This window comes from Chiloscyllium plagiosum, unplaced genomic scaffold (assembly GCF_037043375.1).
Source record: "Chiloscyllium plagiosum isolate Xiang-an unplaced genomic scaffold, Cpla_swu_hap1 HiC_scaffold_28, whole genome shotgun sequence".
In the NCBI taxonomy this organism is placed as follows: domain Eukaryota; kingdom Metazoa; phylum Chordata; class Chondrichthyes; order Orectolobiformes; family Hemiscylliidae; genus Chiloscyllium; species Chiloscyllium plagiosum.
In genome coordinates, this window is record NW_028270166.1 from 11,495,619 (window position 1) to 11,523,322 (window position 27,704).

The window sequence follows — 27,704 nt, forward strand, 5'->3', positions numbered from 1 at the left end:
GAAAGGTGGCAAATGGAATTCAATGTAGCTAAGTGTGAGGTGATTCACTTTGGGAAGAATAACAAAAAGATGGGGTACTGGGCTAATGGTCGGATACTTGGTAGTGTGGATGAGCAGAGGGATCTTGGTGTCCATGTACACAGATCTCTGAAAGTTGCCACCCAGGTAAATAGTGCGGTGAGGAAGGCATATGGCGTACTGGCTTTTATTGGTAGAGGAATTGAGTTCCGGAGTCCTGAGGTCATGATGCAATTGTATAAGACTGGTGCGGCCGCATCTGGAATATTGTGTGCAGTTTTGGTCGCCATACTATAGGAAGGATGTGGAGGCACTGGAACGGGTGCAGAGGAGGTTTACCAGGATGTTGCCTGGTATGGAAGGAAGATCGTATGAGGAAAGACTGAGACACTTGGGGCTGTTTTCATTAGAGAAAAGAAGGTTTAGGGGTGACTTGATTGAGGTGTACAAGATGATTAGGGGGTTAGATAGGGTTGACAGTGTGAACCTTTTCCCGCGTATGGAGTTGGGTATTACAAGGGGGCATAGCTTTAAATTAAGGGGGGGTAGATATAGGACTGAATTTAGGGGTAGGTTCTTCACTCAGCGAGTTGTAAGTTCATGGAATGCCCTGCCAGTAGCAGTGGTGGACTCTCCCTCTTTATGGGCATTTAAGCGGGCATTGGATAGGTATATGGAGGATAGTGGGTTAGTGTAGGTTAGGTGGGCTTGGATCGGCGCAACATCGAAGGCCAAAGGGCCTGTACTGCACTGTATTGTTCTATGTTCTATGTTCTATACCATACATTTCCCATGGTTAATGCGCCTAATCTACACATCCCTGGACACTATGGACAATTTAGCATAACTTATCCATCTAAACTGCACACCTTTGGACTGTGGTAGAAAACTGGAGTACCCAGCAGCAACCCACACAGTTACTAGGAAAATGGGCATGCTCCGCACGGACAGTCACTCGAGGCTAGAATCGAACCCAGGTCCCTGGCGCTGTGAGGCAGCAGTGCTAACCACCATAACAAGTGATCTGATAGAAATGTTCAAAGTCATGAGAGGTCTGGATACTGTCGATAGGGAGAAATAGTTCCTGCTAGTAATAGGATCAAGAATGAGAAGGCATAGATTTAAAATGGTTTGCAAAATTAGCAAATGTGATGAGTGAAAAGAACATTTTTTGTACTGCAATTTGTTTGAGTCTGGAATGCACTACCTGGAAGTGTGGCAGAGGGAGGTTTAATTGAGACACTCCATTCAATGATTATTTGACGAGAAGCAATTTGCAAGGGAAAAACTGTGTGGAGAAAAGACAGAGAATGTCACTCAGTCATCATTAGATAGCTATTGCAGACACAATGGGCTGAATGGCCTCATTCTGTGCCTTTACAATCTTGTGAGGTGGGTTAATGATTAACAAGTAGTAGCAGCTTGCAGAGGGTGTAGATTCCTAAAATTATCCCAAACTAGATTTTCCAACTTGACCCTGGCTCTTTCTGGTGAAAATTCGCCAACCAAAAATTTGACTTTAATTTCCTTCTTTGAGAATGAAGCCTCGTCTGCTGAGTCATTTAGTTTTTCTTTCAGGTTTTCCTAATCTCTGCAGTACTTTTGTTTTTGACCAGTTGTTTGTTTGCCCTGTCACTTGGGTTATTTCAATTTACAAATTATTACAATTTCTTCAGAGTCCAGTGGACAGTCTGTTCCATAACAGCGATAGATTTCATCACCATTGCATAAATGGTACAGAGTTATCACTGAAATCACACAAGGTCGTGGTCTCAGTGAATCTCAGTGGTTTTGGGAAACTAGAGGCAAGCAGGAATATCTGGATCTCAGTTGTGCCCTTAGAAAAGAACTCCTTGGAACATTTCTGTTGGAACAGAACTGCCACTCAGGTCAATTTACAGAAAGTCTGAGTTAGAATGGGAATGATTCTCTTGGCAAAACATGTGTGTTGCGCAATGGAATAGAATAGTCTTTATTACCATGTGTCGAGAGACTGTGGTGCTGGAAAAGCACAGCAGGTCAGACGGCATCCGAGGAGCAGGAGAATCGATATTCTGGGCATAAGCCCTTCATTGTATTGCCACATGCACTCGAATGAGTGTGGTGAAAAGTTGTAATGTCACCTCAGCACCATCTTAGATACAGGGTACCTCGGTACAGATATTTTAAGTGAGGAAGGATCTCTCCACTGAAACATTAACTGTGATTTCTCTCCACCGATGGTGCCAGACCTGCTGAGCTTTTCCAGCAACTTCTATTTTTGTTTCTTATTTTACAGCATCCGCAGTTCTTTCAGTTTTTATACAATAGTCCTGTATTTTATTCTGTAGCCCTGTTTGCCATAAGGAAATCAACAGGATGCATGATTTGTTCGTTTCAAAAGAAAAGATTTATTGGTTTTTCAAAACTCAATATGCATTGGGTACAGAGCCAACCTAAATTGCAAACAGGATTGCAAATGAAGCCACCTCCAACACAAAACATCTTAGCACCCATAAAAATCTTGCTGTGATCAAATCATCCTTTGTGACAAAGCTCCTGCAAAATGCAGTTTAAACTCGGTAAATTCTAAAACACTTAAGGAAGTTCTGTGCTGTGGGTTTTAGGGCAGGGAAGAAGACCCAGTATAGCTGTAACTCAGCTGTTTTAGCAGGGAAATTCTACACACATCACCACAAAATCTATTGCACACAACATCTCCAACCCTTTGAAATTCTCCAGGACTTTCCCCTTATCCTCCTGAGTAACATTCTTTTCATTGACCACAACAACCTGTCCTTCCTACACATTTTAATTCTTTGAGGATATAGACAATGCCAAAATGATTTTATTGCCCATCCCTCTACTTCCCTAAGTAACGACAGAACTGAAACAATTTCAGGCTGGCTGAACTTTCCTCTGGGTAAACCTACACAGTCAAACATATTGTCAATTTAAAACCTCAACTAAAGGAAATTTCAAATCATTGAAGTCAATTTCACGAGATAGGGACTGGGTCCAATAGTGATATGGCTTCCCATAGGAGTTATCAAATCAGCAGCATATGGCTTTAGCATCAGGAGAGCTGGTGGGCTCAAGTACCTCTGCCTACAATGGGTGAGAAAATAGGATAAGTGGGACTCCATAGGAGCATGGGATATGGTGCTTAATGAGGCCAGTTTGGGACAATTGCATGACTGGGTTTCACAGAGACAACCCCCCATGAAACTCACCAAATATTATACTTAGCCTATTTCCAGTAAGCTTGAACCCTGTGTTTCTGTGTCTGAAGATAGTTGATATTTCGGTTTGTTTGTGTGTATATGTGTGTTGACATTTAGAAAGGGACACAGGCTTCTATTGGACATTGTATATCCGCAAATGCAACATTTTATCAAAAAACGGAAAGAACTGCAGACGCTGGAAATCATTAACAGCATCAGGGACCCAGGTTCGATTCTATCCTTGGTCAACTGTCTGTGTGAAGTTTGCATATTCTTTCTGTGTCTGTGTGGGTTTCCTCCGGGTGCTTCGGTTTCCTCCTACAGTCCAAAGCTGTGCAGGTCAGGTGGATTGGTCATGGGAATGCAGGGTAACACAAATAAATGTAGGGTGTGGGCCTGGGTAGAATCATCTTTGGAGGGTCAATGTGGACTTGATGGGCCAAATGGCCTGCTTCCACACTGTATTCATTCTATGATTCTGTGATTAGAAACAAAAACAGAAATTTGAACTCCAAAACTTCTAAAGAAGGGTCACTGGACCTAAAACATTAACTCCAGTAATGTCTATTTTGGTAACATCTCATTGATTTTGTTTTATTTGACCTGTTCGGATATGTTATATGACATCCTGGGTCAGGGGGACTTAAACATGGGCCTTCTCGCCTCGAGATAGGGTTACTATCACTCTGCTACAAGATCCTTATCACTGTACATATACAATACTAGGAATACTTGTAATTCAATTCACCTATCTCATAGGTGTTTGGCCATTTTTCAACAATAAGTCTTCAAGGTTGCTAAAAGATCTACACTTTTCTGAATGCTGTTCTCTCATGACTTTTTGACCCTTACTCAAATGCTGAATACATAAAGTGAATTTTATTTCTAGTAATTCCTGTTAATGTAATTAACACCTTTATGTTTAATTACCACAGTTAAATTAGTAATTTCCTTTCCACTCCTACTCGTATAGGATTGAGAGGGCAGGGTTGTTAGTTTAGCTCAATAGTTCTACTTTTGAACGACAAGAGGTTCTACTTTAACACGATTCTTCAACGTGAATTGGCTTTGACGCAGTTGAAGAATTTAGGCCGTTATTTGTCGAACCCAAATTTGCCTTGCCAGTATTGGCTATAGCACCATTCCGGCCCCATTAGTTTAAATGGGGCTATTCTGTGATTTTCTTATACCGCGAGATTGCATGAGAACGGAACTAACACGTTATATCAGAACCGACTGTATTCTACGCCAGACACTCACCTTCAAGGTCTTTTATAGCACCTTTCTCACTGCAGGACTTTTCAATGTTCTCAGCAGCCTGAATGTTTTGAAGTGTGGTCACTGTTGCAATAAAGGAAACTCAACAGTAAAGTCATGCAAGATTGCACAAAATGATTCATGATAATGGCTTGGTTCTGTTGTTATTGTCAGTCAGTTGGACAACTGGTTTGCAATGCAGAATAACACCAGCAGTGTGAATTCCCTTCCTGTTGTAACTGAGGTCACCATGAGAGCTGTAAACTCTCAACCTCACCTCTTGCATGACATGTGGTGACCCTCTTGTTAATCCCACCACCAGTTGCCTCTCTCTCTAATGAGTGAGTGGTCCTGTTGAACTTTGGCTACAACTATTCTTTTTTTTAATTGGATAAGGCATTGGCTTTGTGGTATTACTGCTAATCCAGAGATCCAGATAATGTTGTGGGACCTGGGTTTGAATCCCTCCATGATAGATGGTGGAATTTGAATTCAATAAAAAAAATCTGGAATGAAGAGTTTAATAATAACTATGAATCCATTGTCGCTGGTCAGAAAAACCCATCTGGTTCATCAATGGCCTTTAGGGAAGGAAACTGTCAACTTGATCTGGTCAGGCCTATGTGTGACTCCAGACTCACAACTGCCCTCTGGGCAATTAGGGATGGGTAATAAATGTTACCTAACCGGCGACACCCTCATCCCGTGAAAGAATAAAGGGAAAAAAAATTGTTAATTGAGGGATAAGTATTGACAAGGATGGTGGGAGAGAATTCCCCTTTGCTCTTCTTGGAATTAGTGGCCATGAATTAATTTGACCCTGTGAGGACAACAAGTCATTTGTACTTAGTCACTTATGACTTGGTGTTCAAGACTCGAGAACTGTTGCCTCAGAAATGGGAGCCAAACCTGCAAATCCATGGCTCAAACTGCTGAAAGCTGGATGATGGTAAAAATGAGCCAAACAGATCACAACCAATATCTTGGTCATGACTTCTCTATTCCTTACTCACTCCCTACCACCACAATGGACTCGACTAGGTGGACAGAGAATTAACTTTTGTGTTTGAAGTTTGACCAAAATAGAAACAGAACCAATGAGACTTTCCTCTTTTGTTTGGTTGCACACAGGTCTCAGCTAATGAGTGCATGATGGGTGAGGGCAGGATAGATCTCACAGCCCACAAGAAGGTGATTGTTCAACACTCTTTGTTCAAGCCAGCTTAAATGCCAGAGTTTAAAATTCTTTTATGAAGCAATGTTTGCTTGAAATGTTGGCGCACTGGAAGCATTTTCTTTTGCAAAGCATCGCGCCATTAATGGAATTGAAATGCAATTGTTAAGAGTCTGTTTATCCTTAAAGCTGACTTTTTACTGGTGTGTCAAATCCTTGAGTGGTGCTTGCCAGGGTAATGAGACTGGTAGAACATGCAGCATTCCTTAATGCTTGAGAATACTGTATTTGTACAAAACCAACATTTCAAATGCTGCGCCATACATTTCTTTTTTCACTGCTTTTGGTCAGGGTTCAGTAAAAGCACAAAAAGTCTCAAGGTCTGAAATCGAAGTTGAGAACTCAGGCATTGCCCAAGTATGACGTAGAAAGGAAGAATTTGAATTTATAAGGCATGCTGTCAAGATACTGATTCCTTGATTGATTGATTGTCACATGTACTGAAGTTTAGTGAAAAGCTTTATATACAAACTGTATGAGCAGATCATAGTAAGCAAGGGTGTACAGATCAAAAAGATACAGGTTATATTGCACAGGATGTGCACTAGGCGAGATCAGCGTTAGCAAGATCAGCATTATTTGAGGCTAGAGATTCCATTCATCAGTCTAATAACAACTGGGAAAAAGCTGTTCCTGAACATGTTGATGTGTGTGTTCAAGCTCCTGTATCTTCTGCCTGACAGAAGAGGTTGTAGGAGATCCTTACTGGAGTGTGCTGGGTCTTTGATGATATTGGAGGAGAAAGTGAGGTCTGCAGATGCTGGAGATCAAAGTTGAAACTTTATTGCTGGAACAGCACAGCAGGTCAGGCAGAAGAAGAAGGGCCTGTGCCCGAAACGTCGAATCTCCTGTTCCCTGGGTGCTGCCTGACCTGCTGTGCTGTTCCAGCAATAAAGTTTCAACTTTGATGATATTGACAGCCTTTCCGAGCCATGTAAATGGAGACCACGGATGGAAGGTTGGCTTCTATGATGGTCAGGACTATGCATACCACCTTCTGTAGTTTATTACAGCCCTGGACAGATCAGTTGCCATACTAGGCCATTATGCACCTGGACAGTAGACTCTCAATGGTACATCTGTAGATGTTGAAGAGGGTCCTTATGGACATGCCAGAATTCCTAAGCTGCCTGGCAAAGAAGAGATGATGTTGTGCCTAGTGGACCATTGCATCTACATGGGAAGTTCAGGACAGTTTGTTGGTTATTGTCATTCTGAGGAACTTGACGCTGCCCACTCTCTCAACCTCAGTTCCGCTGATGTCGATGGATGCATGCTCTCCTCCTTTCTTTCTAAAATCAATGATCAGTTCTTTAGTTTTGCAGACGTTGTTCTCATTGCACCGTGTCTCCCTTCTGTATTTTGACTCGTCATTTTTAGATATTCATCCTCCAATGTGGTGATGTTAGCAAACTTGTAGATGGTGTTCATTTGGGATTTGGCAACACAGTCCTGGGTGTACAGGGAGTACAGTAGGGGGCTGAGGACACATCCTTGGGGGGCTCCAGTGTTGAGTGTTATTGTGGAGGAGGTGTAGCTACCTATCTTCAATGATTGTGGTCTGTGGGTCAGAAAGCTGAGGAACTAGTTGCAGAGGGTGGAGCCAAGACCAAGATCACAGAGTTTTGAGATCATAGGAGCCCTACAGTGTGGAAACAGGACATTTGGCCCATCAAGTCCACACCAACACTCCGAAGAGTATCCCACACAGACCCATTCCCCTACACTATTACTCTACATTTCTCCTGACTAATGCACCTCATCTACACATCCCTGAACACGATGGGCAATTTTTAGCATGGCCAATTCTCCCAACCTGCACATCTTTGGACTGTGGGAGGAAACCGGAGTACACGAAGGAAACCCAAGCAGACACGGGGAGAATGTGCAAACTCCACACAGACAGTTACCCGAGTCTGGAATCAAACCCGGATCCCTGGTGCTGTGAGGCAGCAGTGCTAACCACTGAGCCACCATGCCTCCCTGCAGATCAATCTGGAGGGGATAATGGTGTTGAAGGTGAAGTTATAGTCAATAAGCAGGAGTCTGGCATAGATGTCCTTGTTGTCCAGATGTTCCAGGGATGAGTACAGGGCTAGGGCTAATTGGTTTAGAAATTATTCATTACTTTTTGAGGTCAGTCAATATATGTATTGCAAAGGTAGCACCTGCTTTGCAAGATCCCAATCGCAGCCAACTATGTATCAGGGCTCCTGGGCTCCAGTGTTCCTGATTCAGTGTCCCATTATTGGGAAGTGTAAGCTGTGCACTCCTGCACGAGTTTTGCATTGACTCATTCCTTTGGGGGATTTGCAGATCTCATGATGAAGTCATAAGCAGCCACCAGGAGAGCCACTCTGGAAATACTTTAGGATTCAATTTATATTCTGAGGAAAGGTCATTCGACCTGAAATGTTAAGTCTGATTTCTCTCTACAGATGCTGCCAGACCTGTTGAGCTTTATCAGCAATTTCTGTTTTGTTTCTGTTTATATTCGTTTTTCTAAAGACTAACCCTACAGTCCTTCAGCTCGTGTATTAGCAGCAGTACAAGAACACCCCTTTAGTTCACTCTGTGTCTACACAACCGCTCTTAGTTAGTAAGATACAATCCTTAAAACAATGATATCAGTGTGTGCACAAATTACATAAAGATGATTTATTTTATTGACAAATTTAATCCAGAAATAACACTTCTCTATTTGCAAAAGCAGCAGGACATGAGACCACAAGATTAAGGGTTCTGAGGGGTCTACAACAGTGAATGGAACACAGAGGGTAGAAAATGAAAGGAACAACAGAACAATACAAAAATATTTCCGAATTTAAATTGTTATGGTTTTGAAATAATGTCATTGATTTCTAAACTTTGTTTCCCCACAGATGCAAATCTTACTAAAGAAAGTGTAAGTGTTCCTCATGTGGTTAACAATTAGACTGAAGGAAATACTTCGAAGATAATATTGTCGCCATGTGTAATTACTACTTCCTGGGCTGTGTTTGGTTTCTGAGTGTGATCTTTGGGGCCGAATTTAATGAACAGTTGGATTCAAACCCCAACATATGAACAGAGTCCTTTGTGTTCATGTAAAAAAGACTCCATTGCAACAGGAATCATTCTGACGGCATTCACCAGTGAATAAACTGCAAAAACATTGGTCAAACTCCCTCCTCACCGACCACAGTCTTCTGGGATTGCGCCAAGAAACAAAGAATAATTTATTCTGTGCTGAGTAGTTGATCCAAGATTAAGCTTCCTCTTATGGATTTGTAGTTGGATTCTTTACAATCCATGGTTTTAAAACATTGATACTTCAGAGCTTCTGCAAAACAATCTGCCTTCAGTGTTCTGCTTCATGCCAATGCTCCAGATTCTGCTCAGTGTCAGATTCTGAAAAAAACATCCTGAAAGGAAGAGAGAGGCTTGCATTTGTATAATGCCTTTCATGACCGCTGGATGTCTTGAAACACTTTGTAGGTAGCGGGAACTGCAGATGTTGGAGAGTCAGAGCGGATAAAGACTGGAGCTGGAAGAAACAGCAGACCATGCAGCATCAGAGGAGCGAGGGGAGTCAACGTTTCAGGTCGGAACCTTTCATCAGGATAGACGAAAGGTTCCAACCTGAAACGTCGACTCCCCTGCACCCCTGATGCCTCTTAACCGGCTGTGCTTTTTCCAGCTCCACACTTTATCCACTTTGAAACACTTTGCGGCCATTGGAGTACTCCTGATCAGATGAATATCAGCAAGATCACCGTTGTGTGTGTGATATTGGTCAGAGGTGAAGCATTGACTGGGAAACTGGGAACACTCCCCTGCTCTTCTGTAAAATGGGATTATTTGAGAGGGCAGAGGAAGACTCAGGTCAACATCTCATCCAAAAATGTGCTCACCTTTTTAATTTCTTTCCTCCTCCTCTGCTTTTTAAAAAATGTTTCCTTTTATCATCTTAACTCTTTTAACACTTCAGCAGAAAGCATTTTCTCCTGGCCTGGGCCCAGTGATGAATAGACTTGCAGCCTGCACGGTGTCTCAGCCTAGTGATGACCTAATATGGCCGCCAAATTCCAGAGGGGCGATTTCGGCTTGGCATGGCTATCTCGAGGTTTGTCGGTCTTGTCCTGGCATGGAGGTTTTATCCCGGCATAGACATCGGTGGCATCCAGGTATTCCGCATTCATTGTTTTAATCAGCTTTCCCCGAACTGACATTGATCTGGGGTGAACTTTGCCTTAATTTTTACTTGTTATTTCCTTCTTGTCTCTGACTGATGTCATTAATGCATGGTGTGGCGACTTATAAAAACTTTTCACTTTTATTTCTTGTAAAAATGCATATGGCAATAAATTGATATTGTATTCTATTCTAAATCATCTGGCAGAACAGCACTCCCAAAGTAGTGCTTTGGTGCATCAGGCTGAGACCCTTTGACTTCGAGGCAAAGGAACTATCAACTGTGTTCTGACTGACATTCAGAGAAAGAGTGAACTTGCATCTGGAAAGAGCTTATTATATCATTGGGAACCCCCACCCCAAACCTGCTTCTCAAAGGTGTGTTCCTGATAGTTGCAGCAGCCAATCTGTTCTCAGTGGAGAGCTGTCAGCTGTTGGCTTGGATTGGTTGCTGAGATTTGAAAGGCACATTCCGGTGATTTGAAAGGCACATTAGGCTGAGCTGCTCCTGAAGTAAGCATCCTTTGTTTCCCTCATGAGAATGAAAGATGTGCCAACCGCCCTGCAACTCCATGGTGATCATTCCTTCAACCAGTTACCCTGATGCTATTCTCACTCAAAGTGCTCATTCAGCCCAAAGGTTAATTGCGGGACGGTACCTCAAACACCAATGAACTGGAGGAAATGGCAGATCGATCTGAGAAAACAATCTTTTCTTCCTGAAGGAGGTGAAAAATAATTGGCTCTTGGCTGAGGAGCTAAATAGTGTTATAGAGATGTACAGCACGGAAACAGACGCTTCGGTCCAACTCGTACATGCTGACCAGGTGTCCTAAACTAATCCTAACCATTTGCCAGCACTTGGCCCATATCCCTCCAAACCATTCCTGTTCATACATCTATCCAGATGCCTTTTAAATGTTGTATTTGTAACAGCCTCAACCACTTCCTCTGGCAGCTCATTCCATACACACACCACCCTCTGCGTGAAAAAGTTGCCCCTTAGGTCCCTTTTAAATCTTTCCCCTCTCACCCTAAATCCATGCCCTCCACCATATGGACTTCCTCACCCCAGGGAAAAGACTTTGTCTATTTATCCTATCCATGCCCCTCATGATTTTATAAACATTTATAATGTAACCCCTCAGCCTCTGATGCTCCAGGGAAATCAGCTCCAGCCTGTTCAGCCTCTCCCTGTAGCTCAAATCCTCCAACCCTGGCAACATCCTTGTAAATCTTTTCTGAACCCTTTCAAGTTTCACTTTAAATCTCGCCCTTTCATTTCATTCCTTTTAAGAGCAGAAACAGCTCCTTCCTATCTACCTCTGTCCAGCCTGACTATAACTTTGAAAACCCCTATCAAATCTCCACTTAGCTTTCTTCTGTCCAAGGAGAACAGTCCCAACTTCTTCAATCTATCCTCATCACTGAAGTTTCTCATTCTTCTAAGTTGCTTCTGTGCTCTTGTCAATTCATTCATATCTCTCCCATAATGTGGCACCCTCATAACTCAACACAATACTCCAGCTGAAGTCTACTAAATGTTTTATATAAGTTCAATAACACCTTCTTGCTCTTTTACTCTATACCCTTAGTAATGAAGCCAAGAACACTCTGCCCTTTATTTTTATTTTATTTTATTTGAATAAACACAGGAAGTTAGGAATTGCTTTTCAATGTTGGTACACGAACTATACCATTGGAACTGGCCCACTGTGCTGGATCACAAGTTTGAGAAAGTGAGGACTGCAGATGCTGGAGACCAGAGTTGGAATGTGTGTTGCTGGAAAAGCGCAGCAGGCCAGGCAGCATCCAAGGAGCAGGAGAATCGACGTTTCGGCATAAGCCCTTCTTCAGGAATGAGGCTGGTGTGCCAAGCCGGCTGAGATAAAAGGTAGGGAGGAGGGAATTTGGGGGAGGGGCGCTGGGAATACGACAGGTGGAAGGAGGTGAGGGTGAAAATGAGGGTGATAGGCCGGAGAGGGGGGTGGGGCGGAGAGGTCAGGAAGAAGATTGCAGGTCAAGAGGGTGGTGCTGAATCTGGGGGTTGGGACTGAGATAAGGTGAGGGGAGGGGAAATGAGGAAGCTGGAGAAATCTACATTCATCCCGTGTGGTTGGAGGGTTCCTAGGTGGAAGATGAGTTGCTCTTCCTCCGGGCGTCGTGTGGTCAGGGTCTGGCAATGGAGGAGTCCAAGGACCTGCATGTCATTGGCGGAGTGGGAGGGGGAGTTAAAGTGGGGCGGTTCAGCCATGGGGCGGTTGCGTTGGTTGGTGTGGGTGTCCCAGAGGTGTTCCCTGAAACATTCTGCAAGTAGGCGGCCTGTCTCCCCAATGTAGAGGAGACCACATCGGGTGCAGCGGATTCAGTAAATGATGTGTGTGGAGGTGCAGGTGAATTTGTGACAGATATTGGAGGATATCCATTGGGGCCTTGGAGGGAAGTGATAGGGGAGGTGTGGGCGCAAGTTTTGCACTTCGTGCGGTTGTAGGGGAAGGTGCCGTGAGTGGAGATTCGGTTGGTGGGGGGTGTGGACCTGATGAGGGAATCGCGGAGGGAGTGGTCTCTCCTGAACACTGATAGGGGTGGGGAGGGAAATATATCCCTGATGGAGGGGTCTGTTTGGACCTCTCTATTTCTACCTCAGGCGACCGACTCAACACAGACATTTACTACAAACCGACTGACTCCCACAGCTACCTAGATTACACCTCCTCCCACCCTGCCCCCTGTAAAAATGCCATCCCTTTGCCTCCAACGCATCTGCTCCCAGGACGACCAATTCCGCCACCAAACAGTCCAGATGGCCTCCTTCTTCAAAGACGGCATTTGTCCCTCTGACGTGATCGACGATGCACTCCACCGCATCTCCTCCACTTGCCGCACCTCTGCCCTTGAGCCCCGCCCCTCCAATCGCCACCAAGACAGAACCCCACTGATCCTCACCTTCCACCCCACCAGCCTCTGGATACATCGTATCATCCTCCGTCATTGCCGCCACCTCCAAACAGACCCCACCACCAGGGATATATTTCCCTCCCCACCCCTATCGGCGTTATGGAGAGACCACTCCCTCCATGACTTCCTCGTCAGGTCCACACCCCCTACCAATCCAACCTCAACTCACGGCACCTTCCCCTGCAACCGCAAGAAGTGCAAAGCTTGCGCCCACACCTCCCCCCTCACCTCCCTCCAAGGCCCCAATGGATCCTTCCATATCCATCACAAATTCACCTGCACCTCCACACACATCATTTACTGTATCCACTGCACCCAATGTGGGCTCCTCTACATTGGGGAGACAGGTCACCTACTTGTGGAACGTTTCAGGGAACACCTCTGGGACACCCGCACCAACCAACCCAATTGCCCCGTGGCTGAACACTTTAACTCCCCCTCCCACTCCACCAAGGACATGCAGGTCCTTGGCCTCCTCCATCGCCAGACCCTGGCCACACGATGCCTGGAGAAAGAGCACCTCATCTTCCGCCTAGGAACCCTCCAACCACACGGGATGAATGTAGATTTCTCCAGCTTCCTCATTTCCCCTCCCCCCACCTTATCTCAGTCCCAACCCCCAGATTCAGCACCGCCCTCTTGACCTGCAATCTTCTTCCTGACCTCTCCGCCCCCACCCCATCTCCGGCCTATCACCCTCACCCTCACCTCCTTCCACCTATCGTATTCCCAGCATCCCTCCCCCAAATTCCACCCCCCCCCCCCCACTTTTTATCTCAGCCCACTTGGCACACCAGCCTCATTCCTGAAGAAGGGCTTATGCCTGAAATGTCGATTCTCCTGCTCCTCAGATGCTGCCTGGCCTGCTGTGCTTTTCCAGCACCACACTTTTCAACTCTGGATCACAAGTTGCATTAGTTTCATTGGTTTGCCTCCCTTCTGTTTTGAAATCGGTGTCATTGGTAACATCTCATCCTTGGGCTCAACAATGCTCACATGATCAGGCAGTGGTTTGTAGGGTCCCATTGGGTTTTACCATTTGCGTCCCGTGGTCTTAACTTTAATTCCCAACACACCTTGAATTAGCAGAACATGGCATACAGCTGTATCAACATATTGGGTCACCACTGTGGATCATCAGATCTCTTCACCTGCCAAAGGGACAACATTCCAAAAGCATCATATAAACCTGTTGGACCATAACCTGGTGTCGTCTGACTTCTGACCATTGATAAAGTTCATGGAGTTGGCGCTCAGGATTCAGTGATTTCTGGCACAATTTCCACAACGGAGAGAAGAACTCTGAACTCGACGCACTGCTTGGCAACTCATAAGGAAGGAGTTCTACCCGAGCAATAGCACAAAGTCTCCTAGTGGCAACCTTTCCAGCATAATGTTCAACATTTCCTTCTGGGAAGCCAAATGGCTTGGAACAACAGCAGTCAGTTCATGGTTTTGGTGGCCTTTCTCTGCCAGCACATTCTGAGTCCAGGTGGCCAAGATAGTGACCTCAGTCCTAGTCAGTGTCATGCACGCTTCCATGTCGCTGTAGCTATCCTCGGGCAACTCATGGCTCAGGAACTCATTCAGCTCAGCTGTGAAGATATTGATCCCCCATGAACTTTGGCTTCTTGGAGACTGTGCCGCCTCCTCTGGGCCACGGCTAAAAACTGTTGTGTTCACCTGCCGTGCCAATGTCAATGATCTGTGCACATATCCATCCAGCTCCCTCTACCCCCACCCTTCCTTGAGAACTGTGCCTCCTATTCTATATAAGGGAAGTATTTCAAATAATTTCAGAACTTAATCTGGTTTCCCATTAACGGTGGGCTTGAGGAGGAAGCCTAGCATCTTCTAGTGTGCTGGATTAGCCTCGAAGTTTTCTGCACCACTAACATTTGTGGTTACTTTGCTATTTGGCGGTCAGTCCTATTATGTTTTTAAACAACGATAACCCAACCACTTGGAATGGATTTCCCTACTTTTCTTCATCTGTGAGGATGCAATTCTGTAAAATTTGGTCCATTTCTGGAATCACATCCTAGTGACCATTATTCATCAAGTGATATGAATGAATGCTGGAAGCTGTTTAACTATAGGAGGCATCACAGTTAAGCCTGATTCTCTGTCTTTCATCAAGAGTAAAGCCATAAACCATCCTGACTGTCGTGATTGTAATGAGTCTAGATTAGAGTGGTGCTGGAAGAGCACAGCAGTTCAGGCAGCGTCCGAGGAGCAGTAAAATTGACGTTTCGGGCAAAAGCCCTTCATCAGGATTACAGGCAGAGTGCCTGAAGGGTGGAGAGATAAACGAGAGGAGGGTGGGTGTGGGCAGAAAGTAGCATAAAGTACAATAGGTGAGTGGGGGAGGGGATGAAGGTGATAGGTCAGGGGGGAGGTCAACCAGACGAACCTCATAGAGCCCTGGGCTGACAGATATAAACAGCAGTGTCAGGGGCTCTTTTCACTCTAGGTGCTGGCTCTGAGAGAGCTGGGTCAGTGTCATGTACTATGCACGAGTAAATAACGGGTGACTTGTTGACAGGATACATCCTCGGTGGAGTTATGTCACTGACTTGAAACTATAATCACTGTTCTTTCATTGTCGTCAAGTCAAAATTCTGGAACTTCCTTTCTAATAGCATTGTGGACCTACCTGCATCTTTGCAATGGCTCATGTCACCATCACCTTGTCAAGGGCAGTTAGAGATGGGCAATAAGTGATGGGCTAGTCAGCAATGCTCCGAAATAATTACTTTAAAAGTCAACAGTCAAAATGGCAAATGTAACAGTCTTCCATTTTGGCACCAAGTATCGGCAATATTACTTCACAAATCAGGTACAGAATTGTCACGTGCAGAATGTAAGTCTTTCTTCATTTCATACTTTCGTCCGAGTTGCAGAAGATCGTACCCAAGTCAATCAATGTAAGTCCTTCCGTTTCCCACACAAGTACCTTCATAGTTTTTCCAAAGGTTAAGTTGTTCACTGTGGATCTGATTGGGTCTTCCTCGTTTATTTTACCTCAAACCCATACTTCCAATCATGAAAAGAAACCTCCATCCTTGGATTCAAACATAGATTGTGATAGTGTTGCTCCATGTCAGGAAAGAACAAAAAAAAAGACTTGCCCTTATATAATGAAATTTGACAATTGTGTGAGATTCCAGACCAAACAGGAAGTGCACTTTTAAGACAGTTACATGAAGTCACAATCCCTGATGTTCTGATACAAACGTAGCAACATTGCCTCAGTCAGGCTCCCAATGCCATGGAGTCAGTGTAGTGTACTCAGTCAGTCAGCTATGTGTATGTAATGCACAGTAAAATCAATAAGTCCAGACTATGTATAAGTCTGCATTATTACACTAAAATAGACAATGAGTGTTGTTCATAAACTTCAAGACATCTGTCTCATTAAGAATCCAATCTTTGTGGTATTTGTGGGAGTATTGGAGGATGAACCTCCCATGGATAACAGGAAAGCATAGATACCACTATCATGGGAACTCCCCATTGTCCATGAAGAACCCAGAGGCACCACACAGTCTGTCAGAACCTGTCAATGAGGGAAAATAAACATTGTACCTGGGACCATCCTCATGGCTATGCAGATCCATGAGTTGTGAATCTACAGATAACAAGGACCAAGTGTATATGTTAAGTGAGATTACATACAACTCTCAGACCATATCAAACTGGCCATTGTGTTTGACCAAGAAACCATGTCACCTTCACATCCACTATTCATCCCAGTAGGTTGCCAATGAAGTACAATTGATGTGTAGTTGCTGTTATAATGTAGGAACCATAGCACTTGATTTGCACACAGCCAGCTCCCATAAACAACAATGTGGCACTGACCAGGTATTCCACTTTTGTGATGTTGATTGATAGATAAATAGACTTTGGGACATCAGGGATAACTTCTTCACAATAGGTGGGGTCTCAGTTTCACATCTCATTCAAAAGACAGCATGTCACACCCTTGGTACAGCACTGGAGTATTAACCTTGATTTTTACGCTTAGATTCTAGAGTGGGATTTGAACCTGGAACCTCACACAGCAGTGGAAAAAAAGCATTATGAACTGAACCACAGTTAAAACATTCTGTACTAGCTGTAAAGCTTAGAAATCAGCTGTACATAAGCCAGATTTGATATCACATCATTGTAATAGGCTCCTGTGTACACAGAAAGAGGTCATTGGTCTTATTGAGTACAAGTTGACTTAGTTAAAGCTATGATTCGGAGATGCCGGTGTTGGACTGGGGTGTACAAAGTTAAAAATCACACAACACCAGATTATAGTCCAATAGGTTTAATTGGAAGCACACTAGCTTTCGGAGCGACGCTCCTTCATCAGGTGATTGTGGAGGGCTCGATCGTAACACAGAATTTATAGCAAAGATTTGCAGTGTGATGTAACTGAAATTATACATTGAAGAATTGATTGTCTGTTAAGCCTTTCATCTGTTAGAATACAGTGATAGTTTCACTTCTTTCATGTGTAAATCACAAAACCCTTTTTTTAAAAGTTGCATTCTCGGGTTAGCTGTTAACAATGGTGATAGCTAGATAATATGTTGAACTATCTTATACGTATTGTCTAGCTATCACCATTGTTAACAGCTAACCCGAGAATGCAACTTTAAAAAAAAGGGTTTTGTGATTTATACATGAAAGAAGTGAAACTATCACTGTATTCTAACAGATGAAAGGCTTAACAGACAATCAATTCTTCAATGTATAATTTCAGTTACATCACACTGCAAATTTTTGCTATAAATTCTGTGTTACGATCGAGCCCTCCACAATCACCTGATGAAGGAGCGTTGCTCCGAAAGCTAGTGTGCTTCCAATTAAACCTATTGGACTATAACCTGGTGTTGTGTGATTTTTAACTTAGTTAAAGCTAGGCAGGAGTAGAGAGAAAGACAACTGGCCTTGCAACTGAGGACCCAGATGGGAAAAGATAAAGCAGCATTACCATTCCTGATCCACTCCCATTCAAATATACCCGACTGTAAATGTGAGCAAAGGACATGAATGCTCTCTGCTATGTTTCCCACACAGTCCAATATCAACGTTGTCTAGCTTCAGATAAAATGAATGGAGCTTAAATATTCAGGAATTGAGTGCAAAACCTGGAGAGTTTGGTGCAACTATTTCATTTCAAGTAGTAATTATTATTAATTTTGACAGAAGAATGTTCCATACAGAGGAAATGTCACAAATCAAGTACCAGCGACATTAAGAGCATGTAAGAACTGAATTATTACTCCAGTAAATCATGGTTTATCCATCTGGGAAACTGTCATCGAGGAACTAGGGCAGCAACCGGAAGTTTGTGCAGGTGAGACATGAGAGTCTTTCTGAAGGTCCTGGGTACTTCGTTAGATCAAATCTGTGGCTTATTTGTACCATGGAAGACTTGGACCCCACAGTAATAGGAGCTTGACTCTCACAGCAGCTCAGTACAGTGCTTGAACATTGTGCTGTGGGAAAACCTAGTGCAATCCAGACTGTTTAGTCAACAGCTGAGACCTTTTGTAGCAGAGTTCAATGTGCAGTGAATCCATATTCACTTGGGAATTCATCACTTGCACCATTGCCTTTTGCTTGGGAAAATTTTACCACTGCAATAATTCACATCTCTGGGGGGTGGGGGAGGCGGTGCAATCATCCCACTGCACATTTCTTACCTTGGGGAATCTGATGGTAGCATCACGAGTGGCTGGGTGGTCAGAACATCATAAACCACAGAAACTGAAGCAACATGAGGAAGTCATTCTGACTCACAGTGTCTGAAGCTATACTGCGTCTTCATAGAAGCCAAAATGCTTTAATCCTGTTTTCCTGCCCCCTCTTCCAACACGCCTCCTCCCCCATTAAGTTTTTTGACTAATTCCTTCTTACTCATTGGGATTGATTTCGCCTCAATAACTGCATTGGTCATGAATTCCATTCAGAGGCCGGGGGTAAAAGGGGTTAGTGGGACAATGCTCAACAAAGCTTTATAAACTGCTGCTTGTGTCAAATCTCCTCTCGGCAATTCCCACCCCCAGCCTCCAGTTTCCACTGTGCCTTTGATCCACCATGAGGCTAGTTGACATTGGCTGCAGTTCTGTGAGGGTTATGGCACTTGACTTTTCAACATTAATGTCTGCAGTGTATTACTGCACTTAATTCTGTATCAACATTATATGAGATTGTTACAGCAATTTACATCAAACAGACGGGCAGTGAAATGTCTACTGTGTCATTATTTATGCAATTTCTTCAATTTTGTTCCATAATTATTTCTCCTCTTTTGAAGGCGACCTATGTTTGAATGTGGTTTCATTAATGACACAGGTTTCCTCTTCTCCTTTGCAGGATTCATGACGTCAGCCGATGTGATAAATATAGAGACATGGGGAAATAGGAGCAGGAATAAGCCATTCGGCCCTTCCAGTCTGCTCTGTTGTTCAATGAGATCATGGCTGATTATCCAGCTCAGAGTCCACTGTTCTTACTTTCTTCCCCATACTTTTGGTCCCTTCAGCCCTAAGAGTTATACCTAAGTCCTCCTTGAAAACATTCAGTGTTTTGGCCTCAAATGCTTTCTGTGACAGAGAATTCCACAGGATTACCATTGCCTGGGTGAAGACATTTCTCCTCATCTCAGTCTGAAATGGCCTACCCCATATCCTTAGACTACGTCCAAGAATAAATTATTTATGTAACATTTACCAAGGCATCAAACATCTCTAAGCACCTCTCCCAGTAGGTTATTGACAGTGATCTGTGCAGGTTAATTCTAAAAAGTCCCAAAAACAGCAACGAACCAGGAATATTTTTTCATGGATATTTATTGACCTACTTCTGGTAGTGACACATTTGATTGATGGGCAGAAGTGCCAACTGCTGACCTCAGGTGAATTTTCATTGGTGCTTCTACCTGTACTTGGCTCAGTGACTCTAACACTTTTTAAGTGAGTCAGAAAATTATAGGTTCAAGCCTCATTTATGGACTTGAACACATGTCGAAGTTGACAATTAATATTTCTTCTGGGCATGTTGGCATCACTGGCAACACTAGCATTTGTTGTTAGTCCCAAAATATCTTAAAATTTTGGTAGTGACCCACCTCCTTGAACCTCTGTGGTCCATGTGGAATAGGAATGTCCATATTGTTGTTCTGAGGGTGCTCCAGGCCCTGTCTATACAATGTAAAGACCTTGTCCTTTTATTTTTGTGCTTTAATGGACTGAGGTGAAAAAGAACAATTGTTTTTCAAGGATTACTGTATGTTTTGAAAAGCAAATAATCTGATTCTCATGCCAAACATCATTTATACAGCAGTAATTAAAGTGGATGCAGATGAACTGGATCCGAGGAGTTCTGTATTCAGATGCAGCGTTGCTTGGCAACAAGAAGGTGATTGGTTTGTGTACTAGTGATGATTTGTCAGTAACAAAGCCCTTTTGCCCACCAACAATCATGTCGTTGGTTCTCCTGTAACTGAACAGCTCAGAGTTTTGAACAAGTTCCAGAGAAGCGATCAGATCTCCAACAGCTGAGGAGCTGTCTGTCTGTTCTCTGCAGTCAAAACCCACCTTCAACCTGAAAGAAAAACAGTTTGTCTTTCCTTTAGCAGTTTTTGTAAGCTAAGACTGTTGATTGATAAGTCAGAAGCCATTTATAAGTGAAACAACCACCTTGTGTATTTTGCAAACCCGTAGAAACATTGAGAAAAAAAGAATGTTTAGATCAGCAAGAACCAAATGAAAAAAAACAGAATACTTGTTTGTCGGGGACAGCTACAGGGGACTCCTACACTGACTGTCTGCCCTGTGTATGGTCAACCATATGTCTTCCTGTACCTTCGGTGTGACCTTGTTTCTATAACTTCTGTCTATGACACTCTCCACTGTTTGAGTACTTGTTAGTGTCTCCAACTGCTGCTCAAGCATATACATTTGTTCAGTGATCAGCTGAAGCTGGGTACATTTCCTACAGATGTCATTATCAGGGATTCTCTCAGAATCCATGATTGACCACATCTCGCAGGCAGAACACAAAACCTCACCACCTGACACCACTAACTCTTTTTTGGCTGTTAGGTTAAATGTGGATGCTTTGGAGAAAGGTTTTACCAGGATGTTGCCTGGTCTGGTGGATTTTAGCTATGAAGAAAGGTTGGGTAGATTGGGTTTGGTTTCACTTGAACGCACAAGATCTAGGGGCAACCTTATACAAGTTTATACTGCTCCCTCACAGCACTGCTCCCTCACAGCACCCAGGATCCCAGGTTCGATCCCAGCCTTGGGTGACAGTCTGTGTGGAGTTTGCACACTCTCCCAGTATCTGCATGGGTTTCCTCCGGGTGCTCCAGTTTCCTCCCACAGTCCAACGATGTGCAGGTTAGGTGAATTGGCCATGCTAATTTGCCTGTAGTGTTAGGTGCATTAGTCGGGATTGGGGGGGAGGTTGCTTTTCGGAGGGTCGGTGTGGACTTGTTGGGCCAAAGGGCCTGTTTCCACACTGTAGGAAATTTAATAAGGTTATGAATGACATTGATAGATCAGAAGGAATGTGGCTTTTTCACAGGATGGAGGGGTCATTACTGGGGGACACAGGTTCAAGATGTGTGTGGGAGTGGGGGGTATATAAAAGAGATGCCTGATGCAAATCTTTCACACAAAGGGTGGTGAGTGCTTGGAACATGCTGCCAGAGGAGGTGGTGGAAGCAGACACAATAGCAGGATTCAAGAATACCTGGATGAATACATAAATAGGAAGGGAATAGAGGGAAATGGATCCTGTCAATAAAGACAGTTTTAGTAGGGAAGGGCAAAATGTGTCAGCATAGGCTTGGAGGGCCGAAGGGCTTCTTCCTATGTTGTATTGTTGTTTAATTAGCTACCTAAATATTACTGTTATTACTTTCTAACAAATAGCCCCTACAATTTACTATCTCAACTCCATGTACTAACCAGAAGATGAACTAACCGTACTACCCTTTAGAAAGACTGAGACACACTCACTCTGTACCGCAGTGAGGTTCCTTCATCTATACCACCAAGAGAATGGATGGGTTAACGTAAACTAGCACCTGACCAGCACTGACCAATCAGTAACCGTGCTCCCTCTCCCCCTGTGATAGGTGGTTGATAGGTTTCTCATGAAAGGAATGTGCCTGAACCGAAACTAGGCCCGAGAACCCCCCCAACTCAATTTCAAATCTTCCCCAGTACAGGCTCCTCCCTCCGGCTTTAACTATTGTGACAACTCTGGGAACAATGGAGTACCACCTGAGGCGTGACAACTATATTCAAACAGATACATCAGGCTCCACAATTTGAAAAGATTGGGGCTGATATCCGATAATGGCCTCAACTCTACCTTCCAGTCTGCCTTGCACACATCCTACACTTTGACTCCCTTGCCAATCAAGCATCTATCTATACATGCACCATCTTAGAATAAAAGTAAAAGGTATCATATTCTCTAGAGAAGAGGAAGAGAGTTCTCCAGGTATCCTAGCTCACACCTGTGTACCGTCTACAAGATGCACTGCAACAACTTACCAAGAATACTTTGACAGCACCTTTCAAACCCACAAGCTCGAAGGACAAGGGCATTTCTGGAGTGCAGTGAGCTTCCAAATCTCAGGCAGGGCAAGGGTTGTGGTCCTACAATGTCGCTAGGACTTGCCTGTTTTCTAAAGCCCCACATGATACTAGGAAAGCTGGAGATCCTATTCCTGATAACTACTCAGTGACTCCTGATGGAATCTATCATCGCTTGTGGCTGTTAGATCTGGAGATGACCTGGTTCAGCTTGTGCTTGGGTTCAAACATAATTTCACTAAGCCGACACCTCTGGGCTCACATCTAAAGGTGGTCGTCTGAATGAGGAACTGGGCAAAGGCTGATACAGGTGGAAGTGGGCTTTACGTTAATCGGTGCGTTAATGAGAAGTGATGGGAAAAGGGTGTACAGGAGGTAATAAGAAAGTAAAGTAAAACTTTGTCCTAACGTGGATCCAGATACAAATGCTCAATCTCTGAATTAAATTGAAAACAGCTGCACAAATAATGTGCTGGTGAGCCACTGATTCATGTTATTTACAGAGGTGGTACTTATCCCAAATGAACTGGCGAGTTGAGTGAGTGAGCAAATACACGTCAGATGAAGTGTAATGTGGATAAATGACAGGTTATCCAATTTAGTAGCAAAAACAGGCAGGCAGATTATTATCTGAAAGGCAATAGACTTCAAAAAGGGGATGTGCAACAGGACCTGGGCGTCCCTGTCCACCAGCCACTTCAAGTAAGCATGCAGGCACAGAGACAGTAAAGGAAATAGATTTAGATTTAGATTTTATTGTCACGAGTACGCAAGTACAGAAGGACAGGAGTTGAGTGAAAAGTGTATAATTTCACCACACGTGGCACCATCTTAGATATAAAAAACTTAGGTACAAATAGTATAAGAAGCCTAAAAGGTTAAGCATTACCTTTATAGAATAAAGAGAAAAATAAAGAAATAAGGTAATAGTTAACATTAAAATCCTTCTTAATAGAAAAATAAAGGAATAAAGTTAAGAGTTCAGCAGACTTTGATGAGTCATCTCCATTAGCTTGCACTCCAGGAGACCCTCAGCTGCTTGTTCTTGACACCACCGCCACAGATACTTGCGGGAGCTCCCTCACCGCTCGCTCTTTCCACGCTTGGCCGTGATGTCATCACTGCTACTGAAGCTGCCCCCTCCTCGATCCCCTCCTGCTGCCTCTGGAACATTCCCGGGGCAGGACCCATTCACACCTTGAGAAACTGCCACGCTTGGCAGTGAGATCGGGCCGAGAGTCCGACACTTACAGCCAAAAGACCAGGACAAGACACCGCCGCGCCCAGCCGCGGAGACACCACCACACTGGGCCAAGAGGCTGCCATGTGCTGCCGACAGACCAAGCAAGAGATCACCACAGGCTGCCTAGAGACTGTGCCATGACACTACCAGGGGCTGGTCTGTGAGGATGCCTTGCCAGATCCACGCAGAGGCTGGGTGTGAAGAAAAGAGAGATAAAAGACAGGTGGGGTGGACAAGCTTCAGTTGAAGCATCCTACTCCATTGCCAGCTTGGTCTGTTCCTGTTTAGGGAGATTAAAGGATAAATGGTATGTTGGCCTTCAACACGAGAGGATTCGAGTACTGGAGCAGGGATGCCTTGCTGCAATTATTTTAGAGTCAAACAGCACAGAAACAGACCCTTTGGTCCAACTCGTCCATATCGTCAAAGTCCCTCAAACTGAACTCATCCCATTTGCCTGAGGATGTCCCATATCCCTCTAACCCTTTCCTATTCATGTACCTGTCTAAATGTCTTCTCAATGTTGTAACTGTACCTGCATCTCCCACTTCCTCTGGCAGTTCATTCCACAAAAGCATATGCCATCTAAATTTGAAATCTCAAATCCTAAGGAAAAGACCTTTGCTATTCACGTTATCTATGCCTCTCATGATTTTATAAACTTCTATAATGACACCCCTCAACCTCGGACACTTCAGTGAAAAAACTCCCAGCCTTTTCAGCATCTTCTTATAACTCAGACCCTCCAGTCCCAGTAACATCTTTGTAAACCCTCTGCAATTGAACATCATCCTTCCTATAGCAGGGCAACCGGAATGGCAGACAATAATCCAAAAAGTGGCCTCATCAATGTCCTGTAAGCCAGAGTATCAAGGGATTGTTTTGGTCTTTGATGAGATCACTTGGAGCATTTTGGGCAGGCTTGGTTTCCTTATCTGAGGAAGGATGTTCTGGCTTTGAAGGGAGTGCAGTAAAGATGTTCCAGACTGAATGCTGGGATGGCCAAACTGTCCTGTGAAGAGGGATTGGATCAGTGAGAACCATGTTCATCGGAGTTTAGAAGACTGAGATGGATCTCTCTGAAACCTATAAAGTTCTAACAGAGCCAGACAGGATAAACACAGGAGGGATGTTCCCAATGCCTGCAGTATCCAGCATGGGTAGCAGCCTAAGTGGTAGGCCATTTAGGGCTGAGATGAGGACAAATTTATTCACCGAGAGAGAGAGGAGCCTATGGAATTCTCTGCCGCAGAATGTTTTCAAAAAGGGGATAAGTATAGCTCTTAGGATTGAAGGGATTAAAGGGTATGGGCAAAAGTTGTAGCAGTGTACTGAGTGGGATGATCAGCCATGATCATATTGAATGGCAGGCTCGAAGGGCTGAATGGCCTACTCCTACACCTATTTTCTATGTAATCCGCCTTATTAATCATAACCCAGATGCTGTTATTCTTACCTTTGCGTCAGCACGTTGTCAGCCCAATTTCATATTGTTCTGCATTGTTCTGTTTTGAACTGAATGTGAAATGCGGAGTTGGGGAAAGAACGGGGCTACATTGCCTGGTTAGATATGAAGTTGTGAAAGGGGGAAGAGAACATAGAAGTGGTACCTCTGCCATGCCACCAGTCCCCACTGCACAGAACACCCCTTCCCAACCTCACATAGTCCTCATGTCTCAAGTGTGCCAGTCCATGCCATTTCAGGAATCCCAACCACTCTTCTGCACTCTCATGCCCTACATGCTAAAACATTCCTTCTATTCACCATCCATTGCATCTCTTAACCTCCCTGACAATTCCTGCCCCATTCCATACATGACCTTTACCAACTAACACCCAACTCTTGTCAGTCCATGCACCAAAAACCATCTCTTTCCATTACACCATACCAACCCATCCAGTGCGCACCAAAGGTAGACCTCAGGAACTATGCTAAAATAATACAAAATATCATTGAATTCAAACGATCCATTGAATTATTCATTGTTTTACAAAAAATCACTCTCCCTGATGAAAAGCCATTCACTACATTTGACTTTCTTCAATCACTTTATCCCTTTGGAAAAGAAATATTTATTGGTGTACGGCTACTAAAATACTTTATTAGCGCTTGAAGATATCAAGAAAAGTTTGAAATGTCAGGCACTCCACTGTGATAATAATAGGTTGTGAAATCAGTCATGGCGCACAAATTCTGCAGAGTTAGCTTTCAGGCTACCTCACCAAACAAGTGGAAAGGCAAACGATGATTTTTATTTTATATTGCAGACATTTTCTTTCCCCAAAAATGTAAAAACATAGTTACGTTCTCAGGCACATACTTAATATTTTTGGTTAAAAATAATCAATCAATCTTAGATTTCATTGACAGCTATTTTCTAAAAAGACTTCCAAACTTCCATCACCATTTGTGGGAAAGAATGTTTCTTAATTTTATTCCTGAAACGCCAGGTTCTATTTTGCTGACTATTCCCCTTAGCCCTAGATTCTTAAGCAGGGAACAGAAATGGTTTCTCACCATATATATTATTTGTTCCTGTTAATACCTTGAAAACTCCAATTAAATCATCCCTTGACTTTTCAAATTCCAGGGAAGAAAATATTTTTTGCAATCTCTCCTTGTAGCTTAACCTTGGATAATTTCGATAAACTACACTCTCTCCAGATCCAATGTTTCCTTCTCAGTTGAGATGCCCTCGATTCTGGTGTGCTTGATGGGACAGTGGCTCAGTGGTTAGCACTTTTGCCTGACAGCACTAGGGGCATGGGTTTGATTCCACCCTTGGGTGACTGTTGGTGTGCATTCTCCCTGTATTGACATGGGTTTCCTACAGGTGCTCCAGTTTCCTCCCACAGTCCAAAGAGGTGCAGGTTGGATGGACTGGCCATGCTAAACTGCCGATAGTGTTCAGGGATGTGTAGCCATGGGAAATGCAGGGTCCCAGGGACAGGGGTGCCAAGTCAGTCTGGATGGGATGCTCTTTGGAGGTCGTTGTGGACTCAATGGGCTAAAGGATACCATCTAGGGCTTTGTATAGGTGAAAGATGACTTCCACCTCTTTGTAAGCTTGTGCTCCAGGTATAAAAGCTAGTATTCCATTGGCTTTCATGATTATTTTCTGCTTCTGCAAACCTGTGAACGAGGAATAAGAGCAGGCCACTCGGCCCTTTGAGCATGTCTCACCATTCAATAAGATTGTGGCTGATCAGATGTTAACCTCAGCTCCACATTCCTGAAAATCCCTGATAAACTTCCATCAAGAACCTATCGATCACTACCTGAAAACTATTTAAAGATTTTTTTTTGCTTTTTGAGGAAGGGAATTTCAAAGACTCTCAAACTCTGAGAGAATATTTCTCCTCATCACTGAAGTAGGTGAAAGATTAGTTTTAAGCTATTACCCTGAGTTCTAGCTTTTCCCACAAGAGGAAACATCCTTTTCACATCCAGCTGGTCAGTTCACCCCCAGGGTCTTGTATGGTTCAATTGAGTCACCTCTGACTTTCATAAACGCCAGGGGATTTAGACTGAGTCTGTCTAGCCTTTCCCAATAAGGCAACCTGCTTATTCCTGGTACGAGTCTGGCAAAATGTCTCTGAACTGCAGCTAAAGTATGAACATCTCTTGCTAGTGCAGTGACCAATACTGTACACAGTAATCCACATACAGTATCACCAAAGTCCTGCACACCGGGCCAGGCGGAGAGAGACTGTCACACCGGGCGGGGAGACTGTCACACCGGGCGGGGAGAGACTGTCACACCGGGTGGGGAGACTGTCACACCGGGCGGAGAGACTGTCACACCGGGCGGAGAGACTGTCACACCGGGGACGGGGAGAGACTGTCACACCGGGGACGGGGAGAGACTGTCACACCGGGGACGGGGAGAGAGACTGTCACACCGGGGACGGGGAGAGAGACTGTCACACCGGGCGGAGAGAGACTGTCACACCGGGGACGGGGAGAGAGACTGTCACACCGGGGACGGAGAGAGAGACTG

The 27,704-nt window shown here is 44.1% G+C and overlaps 1 pseudogene; it reads right to left on the reverse strand.

Annotated features, from left to right (window-relative positions):
* Positions 1 to 13,734: 13,734 nt before the first annotated feature.
* LOC148142493 (small ribosomal subunit protein uS3B-like) lies at positions 13,735 to 26,813 on the reverse strand (annotated as a pseudogene).
* Between the last annotated feature and the right edge of the window lie 891 nt (positions 26,814 to 27,704).